Genomic DNA, 9,001 nt, shown 5'->3' with positions numbered 1-9,001 from the left:
GCCACCCAGGTGCCCCTCTGTTGGGTAACTCTTATGCTGTCTTGGTCTGAGAAATCGTCCTCTCCTTCACTCTCAGCCCTGTCCCCGTCCTTCTCCCTCAATTGCCCTGGGCCCAACATTGGCAGGTGATACTCTGTTCCACCAGAGAACTGCCTTCCTGGGGCCATGGGTTTTGTTCAGCCACCGTCCCAGCTGGACCTGTCACAGGAGTGTGGAGCAGGAGGATGTCCTTCCCTTGAGTTGGGACAAGTGAGCTGGAGCTGTGGGGGACTTTGCACTGAAGCCAGCACAGGGGCAGTGGTGGTGGGAGGAAAAGAGGGGCGCCTAGTGACACCGTTGGAGGCAATAAATCACCCACGACTTATTTTTTTCTGTCATTTGTCACAAACATAACTCTTACTGGTCCGGAGACTTAGTCGCGTCACTTAAAAGAAAGAGATGGCTTAGATGGCTCCTAGAGTAGAGAGAGAGCAATTTGGTACATCTTGGTCTTGTTAGGAAATTCATCATTTTATTGGACTGAGATCTCTGCCTTTGGTATAATGTTCAAGCTCCTGGAACGACGGATGACTCAGAACGCAGGTAATCTCTCTTCTAGTTGAGAGCTCCAGATGGAGAGAGCTATTCTGACTCATTTGTTCATTCAGTAAATATTTATTGAGCACCTACTAAACGCAGGCACATCTTTTCTCCACGCTTTATGTTTAGGCCATTTCTTGAACTGTTTCTCGTATCATGTGGGTTTTGGACCAATACTGGTGTTCCTTTCTTAGGAGGGCTCCACTGTGGCAAAGGATCCCCCTTAAAATACGGCATTTGGAGCAGAGAATAGTAAAACCCATTCATTCGTGTTCCACATTCTTTAAGTGCCAGCCATGTGCCAGGCATAAATGGAACAGGGATAAATGAGACACAATTCTGTGCTCAGAGGACTCACTGACAGGAAGGAGACAGCTGTCCTGCAAATAATCTAGAACAGCACAAGGAGCTGCAGCAGAGCCCAAACGAGGCAGAGGCCAGTTCTCCTTGAGAGGAGAATCCTGGAAATGTTCCTCACACAGCATAAGAGTGTGGATTTCTTTCTTCCTTTCTTCCTTTTTCTCTTTCTTTCTTTCAGTTTATTTTTCTATTTTTGAGACAGTGTGAGCGGGGGAGGGGCAGAGAGAGAGGAGGACAGAGGATCCGAAGCAGGCTCTGCACAGAGCCCGATGCAGGGCTCGAACCCAGGAAACCAGGAGATCATGACCTGAGCCAAAGTCAGGCACTCAACTGATTGAGCCACCCAAGAGTGTGGCTTTCTGACAGGCAGATGGAGCTGGAGAGGGTATTCCAAGGGAAGTCAGTGGCCTGAGCAAAGGTAGAGAGGGGTCAAATAGCCTAGTGAGTCTGAGGATCTGCAAGGGCTTCGAGAGGGCAGGAGTCTGGGATGTAAGATGGTGATGCAGAAGAGGTAGGGCCCGAAAAGTAGGCAGGGTTAAGCCTTGAATGCCATACTCAGAAGCTTGTTTTGTTTGTTTGTTTGTTTTTCCTACAAGGTGGCAGGGAGTCTCTAAAGTTTTGAAAACAAGGGGGGAAGCATGATCGGGTTCACACTGCAGAAAGACACTTTGAAGGTGTGCGGCCTAGGGGCTGGACCACTAGGAACCCGAGGCGGGAAGACCGGCTCGGCGGGACTAGATCATCTGAGTGATCTGGGAAGAAGAGGGTGTTGCATAGGCTGTGCTGCGGAACTTGCCTTCTCAAAGCGGATGAGAAGACCAGTAATGTCAGCATCATCTGGAAGAAATGCAGGATCTCGGGCCCCACCCCAGACCTCCTGAATCAGAATCTGCAGGTTAACAGGATCCCTGAGGCCATTCATAGGCACTAAAGTTTAAGAAATACTGGCCTGGGTACGTGGGATCCAGTGGCGAAGACACAGGACAGCCAATGCCCCTGCCCTCATGGAGTGCACACTGTAGCAGGGGAGGAAGATTTTCAACAATAATTCCCTGGCTAACGTTGAAAGAGGCCTGTAGAAAGTGCTAGCAAGGGGACGCATTGGGAGCTGGAAGAATGTACAATAGAGGGGTCAGGCCTGGGCTGCGGTTCAGGGAGGGTTCCCTGAGCAAGTTCAAGCAATGTGCCATAGTGAACCGGGAGAAGCAGGTGGAAAACCTGTGGGTGAGGCGGGGCAAGGGTGGGGTGGGGAGGAGTCTCCTGTGCAGAGCCCAGCACTTTTTCTTGGCTTCGGAGGAACCGAAAAAGCTGGAACAGCGTGTGAACAAAAAGAACCCTGTCAAGTGGGACTGGAGGTGAGGCGGGCATCGAGTCAGACTTCTAAGTCTTGCAAAGGATTCTGATTTTGGTTATCAGCTTAAGAAACAGGAGGAGAAAGCCCAGGGCAGTATCAGGAAAGTTGTACGTAAGAGAAGAGTTTATAGCTTTCCCCGGTGGTCCCGACCACAACCCATTGTTTAGTGGAGCTTATTACTTGAGGCTTTTTCGCTTCTGACCCCGTTTAAGAAAGTCCTACAGAGCTCTTACTCTGTGTTGGGCTCTATGGTAGGCAAAGGAGGGATATTAAAAATATTTAAGGTGTGATCCCTGCCCTTAAGGTTATTACGGTTTAATAATGACATTTTGTTTCGTTAAAGAAGCTTGTTAGTCAAACCAAGAAGAACTTCCAGTTCATCGTTCCCTATGTCTTCTCACATAGGCTGCTTCTGAGCCAGTTCTCTCTCCTCCTGTTTTTATGTATTTGGTTTTTTAATACAAATTTTTACATTTTTCTTGGTTTCAGGCCATCCTCCCAGGCTGCTAGATCTTTTCGAATCTTGCTTTTTAAGTCGTCAATTTACTAGCGCTCTCTCCCAACTTTATGCCATATGCAGATCTGATAAACATGTCTTCTTCTTGCTAATTTGAGATCCTACTTTTAAAATTGGGTGACAGGTCTCAGAGGGACCTTAAGCCCCCTAGCATGGCAGTATTTAGAGATTCCGTTCTGGGTGATTATTGATTGATTAATCAATGCATGTTGGAGACCATATGGTACTGTTATCCTGGGAAGTGTCTCCCTGTCTTGTAGCCTGAGATAAGTGCAGTACTGATGGGAACCCCGGGTCCCTGTGAATCCCCACGTCACAGTACTTGTGACATCGTATTTTGCTTTTGCTGCCTACCTGACTGTCCGTATGGGGCGGCTGTTTTTCTCATCAGGGGATTCCGCACACCGAGCACAGGTGCATTACGTGTGGTGGACACTCAGTACACATTTGTTCAGGAACTTAGCCTGCATGATTTTTCATAGGCTTGAAGAAATTGTACAGAACATCCCGGATATTTGAGACGTTTCCAGGACAGAAATGTAAAGTTTAGTCCTTCAGACGTTTCCCAGGTCTCCATGATGATTGAGTAACGCGGGCTCACGTTCATTCCCCAGAGTTGGCGCCACAGCCTCCTGCGCTTTGCTCTCCAGAGACGTTTTCTGATATTTTGTGAAAGTTTTTGGTCTCTGGAGTTTCTTCTGCAGAGCCTGCAAGTGATGCAGTGAGACCAGGAGAAAAGAAATGTGCAACTCCTTCTATGTATCACCGATCCCCAGTTTCATCCACAGAGTACATCAAAAGGGCTGGATTTTGCCCCCAGGACTCTAATTAACAAACATACCAGATGTACTAAAAGCCCCGGTTTTATTTGGCAAAGCTCAGGGCAAACGGCAAAAGTCCTTCTTTTTGATGTTAAGCTTCTAGATGTATTTGTAGTTTTTCGTCTTATCCCTGCATATTTCACATGTTTTTTTTTTTTTTTCTTTAATGAGACTGTGGGTACCACAGGCACTCATTCTTGAAATCTGCTTTCCTGAATCCCTCATCGCCTTGGTTTGTTTCCTTATTGCATCTGAATTTTTGTCCGTTTGGCAAAAATACGCAGGGACGTTTTTTGGGACTTTTTTACATCCTACATCCCAGGTCTGCGATACGCACTTCATGGGCCTCGTGCTCTTTAATCCTCATCTATGAGAAGTACATCCATGACTGTCCCTGACTGATAAAAAGAAGAAGAAGAAAAAAAGAAACAGATGGGGGAGGTTAAATTATCCGCACGTTTACATTGGTTTCTGTCCCTCCTCTCAGTCTGCTGATGTGTTGTAGAGCTGAGGTTTGAATGAGGCCTGATTCCGGGGCCTGAATTCTCAACCTAGCCCACGTGATTTTGCATTAAGACCGGAAGACCTAGGATGCCATGCAGAAGTGTCCTTTGAGGTCATCTAGCTCAGAGCATGATGTATGTTCCGTGATCTGGTTTGCTCTGTCACCTTCTAGGCAAAATGAATCTTCCAAGAGAGAGTGGGAGTCAGGGAGGGGAAGTTGATGGATTAAGAGGAAGGGGTGATCCAGCTCCGGGGATCCCAGGAGAGAGCTGTCATGCCTGGGGTTTTGGAACAAGATGGATTCCGTACACATTTCTTAACCTACGTGAATGTGTTTCTTCCTCAAAAAAATATTTGTTTAAGTGAGGTCAGGATCTAATTTTAATTTCAAGTGCCACCAACTAGCTATGTGGCCGTAGGATTTTTTTTTTTTTTTTCTTGAACATTTACTGAGAGCTAACTGTGCTTTTTGTAAGATACACATTTCCGGCAAGGGACGGTAGGAGCAAAGGTGTACGGTGCTCACTCAACAGAGAGGAGAGGATTGGCTGTGAAGACTGCCTAGGGTCCCTCTGGAGAGTTCAGGAGACCAAGATTCTGGCTTTCAATGTGAAAAATGATTTGTTGGCTTGAAATAACACAGAAAGACAAGAATCAGTATGTTTGTACTTCCACAGGCAGTGAAAACACGGACGTCTGAGCAGTGTCAGCAGTTTCAGACAGAGCGTTTTGCTGCAATTGAGAGTGACCTGTGACTACGTCAGTCGCACACAGGAGTCATGAAACATGAGGACTGAGAGGGACATGCAGCCCCACAATGTCCCCAAAGGGGGAAAAGGTAACTATTGAGAGAACAACAGAAACATGTAAAGTACCTGAGATCAGCTACGTAAATTGTGATGTGTAAGTCACAGTACTATGTTTTGGGGCTGCAGTCACAAAGGTCAAGACAGAAAATAAACACCTACAATTCCATGAGGCATCGGTGCCCCTCACTCCCTCATTCCCTCCTCCAACATTTTAGCCTCCAAAGTCGTTGCGGAGGGATTTTTGTCCCACTTTAAAATGAAGCTGAGTGAGGGCGTATTGTTTTTGTCTAAGCAAACCAGATGTGGTGGGCTCCAAGGAGTAACTCCTTGGGTTTTGCTCTGCGTATGTACAAATTACTTAGGGAGGCTGAAATATTCCAAATGTGTCTTAAAAGTTGAAGAGCAACTTAGAAGTTTGGAGCAACGAACAAGATGAAAGCCAAGCAAATGGTGGTTCATCAGCCCAGCCGGAGATCAACAAGAGAAATCCAGGGTCTCCTCAGGGAGGAGGAGGAGCCCGGCTTTCCATGGCAGAAATGTCTCTGCCATCTAAGTTACTGAGCTGGGTAAGGAGCCTGCGATTTCTGCTCTGTCAAAGTCATTTCATTGGAACTTAAAATAAGCCTGCAACTAGAGAATCCTACCTCTTATAGAAGCCTTATGTAACGTATGCAAATGTGCATCTGAATTATTAGCTTTCTATTTTTTCCCCTGAAAGCTTCACTTAATAAGTAAAAGCTTGTGAAAGCCTAGAGCTTTCTAAAATAAATGTGTATCTGAGAAGATCCCTAAAGAAAACCTGAAGAATGCTGTCTTGAGAGCTCACAAGAGGTTTAGAAGAAAAGACCCTGTACTGAGAATGAGATGTGCTGGATCCTGGCACTGGGTTAGCCATTTACTTTGGACCGACCCTTGCAAGCCACTTAAGTCCCCCTGGGCTACAGATGCTGCGTCCGAATAAGAAACATTCAGAAAGGAGAGTCAGAAAGCCTGGGTGTGAATCCCAGCTCTGTCATTTTCGATTATGTGGCTGGCAAACAATGTAATATTGGGCGGGGGGGGGGGGGGGGGACTTGTTTCCTCACCTATAACATGGAGGAAGTAATATGCTCAGTTCATGGGATTGTCGTGAGGGGCAAATGAGAAGGAGCATAGAAAGTGCTTCGCAAACTGTAAAGGGCAATAAATAGCTCAGCTGGCCTTTGCCATTCACCTCCCCCGTTTATCAATGCCTCATAGAATACCGTGAGAATAAATGAGAGCTGGGAAGGCATTTATTGCAGAAAGTCCGAAGTGCTACTTCACAATTCACAGTAGCAAGTAAGAACATACTTCAATTCTGTTGATAAAGGCGAACATAAGCTAATCGGCAAGCCAGCCTCATCTGGGAGGTGTATAAAACATCTACCACCGACACTCAAAGAAGAAAGGTATTCTAGACGGGGTTGCGGTTGGGTGGCTTGGAGGAGAGTGCCACACAAAAGCTTTTGCCACATTATGAGGTGGGGGTGGGGGGAGGCACACAAAAGAGGCGTAAAATGATTGAAACTATCACCCACGAAGGAGAGCATTCCATTTGAGCTACAATCTGATTTCGCTGTTGATTACAATGTCCCCTTCACAAGAATCTGAAGTCGGGATCCAGGGCTCCGCAGCAGTTTTCCACCCAGCAACAGGATGACGTCAGCGGCCAGGAGAGCGACCAATCAGCAGGCAGAATGAATCAGAGCGTGCTGGGATTTGCTCAACGGTTTCCTAGCAAAGCAAACTCAGCTCTGAAGTGCAGAGGCTATTTGCACTTCCTCTGCACTTGAAGCTGAGACTGAATGGCTCCTTAGCTGAAAGGGTACCAATGGGTGTGCAAGCAGTTAAGATTATTTGCATCCAAACAGTGGGTCCTGTGGGTAATAAGAGTCATATCTATGCAAGTGTTTTTTTTTTTTGCCTCAAAAATTTCAACGTTAATAAATACTTTAAATGCTTGATTTATATGTTGTGCCTTATAACTGTTGGAAACCTGTTTAGTTGCATGCACTATGTGCTGCTGGGCAGCTAGCTCTTGGCACATGAACTATATACAAAGTTCAATACTGTACCTTATAGAGTTTGAACTTGCATCTGAAGGTTCAAGCCTTCTCTCTAATGACGAGCAGTCTGGAAGCCAACAGCTGTTTCATTTCTGGGTCAAAGGCTCCAGTTCTCTAATTTCACTGAAATGTGTTTTGTGTATGCTTTAAAAATAAGTCTAAGTGGGAAGGTTATGATGTGACTTGTAGATATCGCTTCACGGTGAGGGAGGGTAGACCTCTGTAGTTGTTCTAAGAACACGATGTTACCGCCTGCCATTTTGTCAGGTTTTCTGACCTTAGCAGACAGTGCCTGCAGTACCGGAAAGGGGCTCAAAGGGTTAACCCCACCTAACTGGCATCCCAGGCTATTACACTTCCCAGCAGGTTTCTCACCTATCTGGCCTGCACCCAGAGACCACAGGAAGTCTGTCTCTGCTGAGAGTGGGGAAAACACATCTTTCCAGAAGAGGAAAAGATGTAACAAAGAGGAAGTGATTTTCCATCGTGTCTTCCTGCAGAGTGGTTGGTAGAGCTGAGGAAGGCACACAGACCACCAGGTAGTAGCCCAGACCTGCCTCTCCCCTGACCCCTTGCTTCGTGGCCGAATGCCCCATTTTCCTTGTGCCTGAAATGAAAACAGAGTTTCCGAAAGCCAGCTAATTTGGGCTTAGTGACAGGCCGTTCTGAAATACTGAGGAGACTGAATTTGGGAATATACTTTGGAAGGAAGCAGACTTAGTATGTTCAAACGTTGATAACATGCTGGAGCAGGGCGTTGAGGCTCCCCCGTTTTGCATCCGGCTTCGCAACCTACCTACTACCTAGGCTCCCGGTGCCTTGGGCTAAACCTCCATTCCCCAGGTGCAACCCGGGGGCACTGCTTAGCTCCGAGGATGGCTGTGAAGATAAAGATAAGCAACCTCTCCTCCCGCACAGGCAAAACACTGTGTAGCCGCTCAATAATTCATAGACCCTTCACTCCCTTTACACTGGAAATAAACAACTTGTTGGCAAATAGAAATCCCAGAGGGACCCGCTTTCACAAACACCGAAGGGTTTGTAATTAGCATGTAAAAGGATTGCTTCCAAGCCTTGAAAGCAGGCTGTCCTTTACAGGCTCTTAGGCGGACTCAAGAAGCCTTGTTTACACTCCTGCATTAATTTGCTCAGCAAATCCTTACTGCTAGGGCAAAATTAAATTTTGTTCACACTCTGTTTGAATGACCCCAAGCTCCAAATGAAGGTGCTTTAGTGTGATCTAAGTTTTACCTTTCTGGGGGAGCTTGGAGGGAATGCAGTGAGCCTTTGAATGCTTCTCTAAAGTCCTGGCACTCTTTACAAGAAAGGTGTAGCCGTGAGGTATCTGAAGCTATCCTGTTCTTAGTCTTCCCCTTCTTCGTCTGAACATCTCTCAAGGGGACGTGCTCCCTGGTGCCGGGAGGAGTTGAGAAAAGCTTTCTGCAGACTGGTCAGACTGGGAGTTCAAGGGGATGTGAAAGCCCCAGGGCAGGTTAGAGGTCAGAGCTGCTGCCCAGGGGAGGAAATAGGAGGAAGTGGGGGGAGAGCATTTCCTGGGCGAGACCAAATCAGCTATTTTAGATTCTGGTTTCTCATTAGTCAGCAGTCAAGAAAACTACAGAGTGGTAATATTCTATTATTTCCACCAGGCATTTCCTCTGAAAAATGCATTTGCTATGGAAGATGAAATGTTGTCGATTCTCTGTTCATCCAAGGCTTATTGTACCAGGGAGAAGGAATTGAGAAGCTGCTATCTTCCCACGTTACGACCAGATAAACTGATAGCTTGTGGGCAAGCTCGGGAACTGTGAAAGGCCACACTGGAGGCAAAATGCAGAGGCTGGCTGGGGAAACACTGCAGGAGGGTGAGATCCCCTCACACTGCCTCCCTTAATCCAATCACTTCAAATCCAAGTGGATTTACCTTGACTGGAGTCAAGTTTGCCTGTTTTTGAAGACTTGACCTCCAC

Source organism: Prionailurus viverrinus, chromosome D1, assembly GCF_022837055.1.
Source record: "Prionailurus viverrinus isolate Anna chromosome D1, UM_Priviv_1.0, whole genome shotgun sequence".
Classification (NCBI taxonomy): Eukaryota; Metazoa; Chordata; class Mammalia; order Carnivora; family Felidae; genus Prionailurus; species Prionailurus viverrinus.
This window is presented reverse-complemented; position numbering follows the sequence as displayed.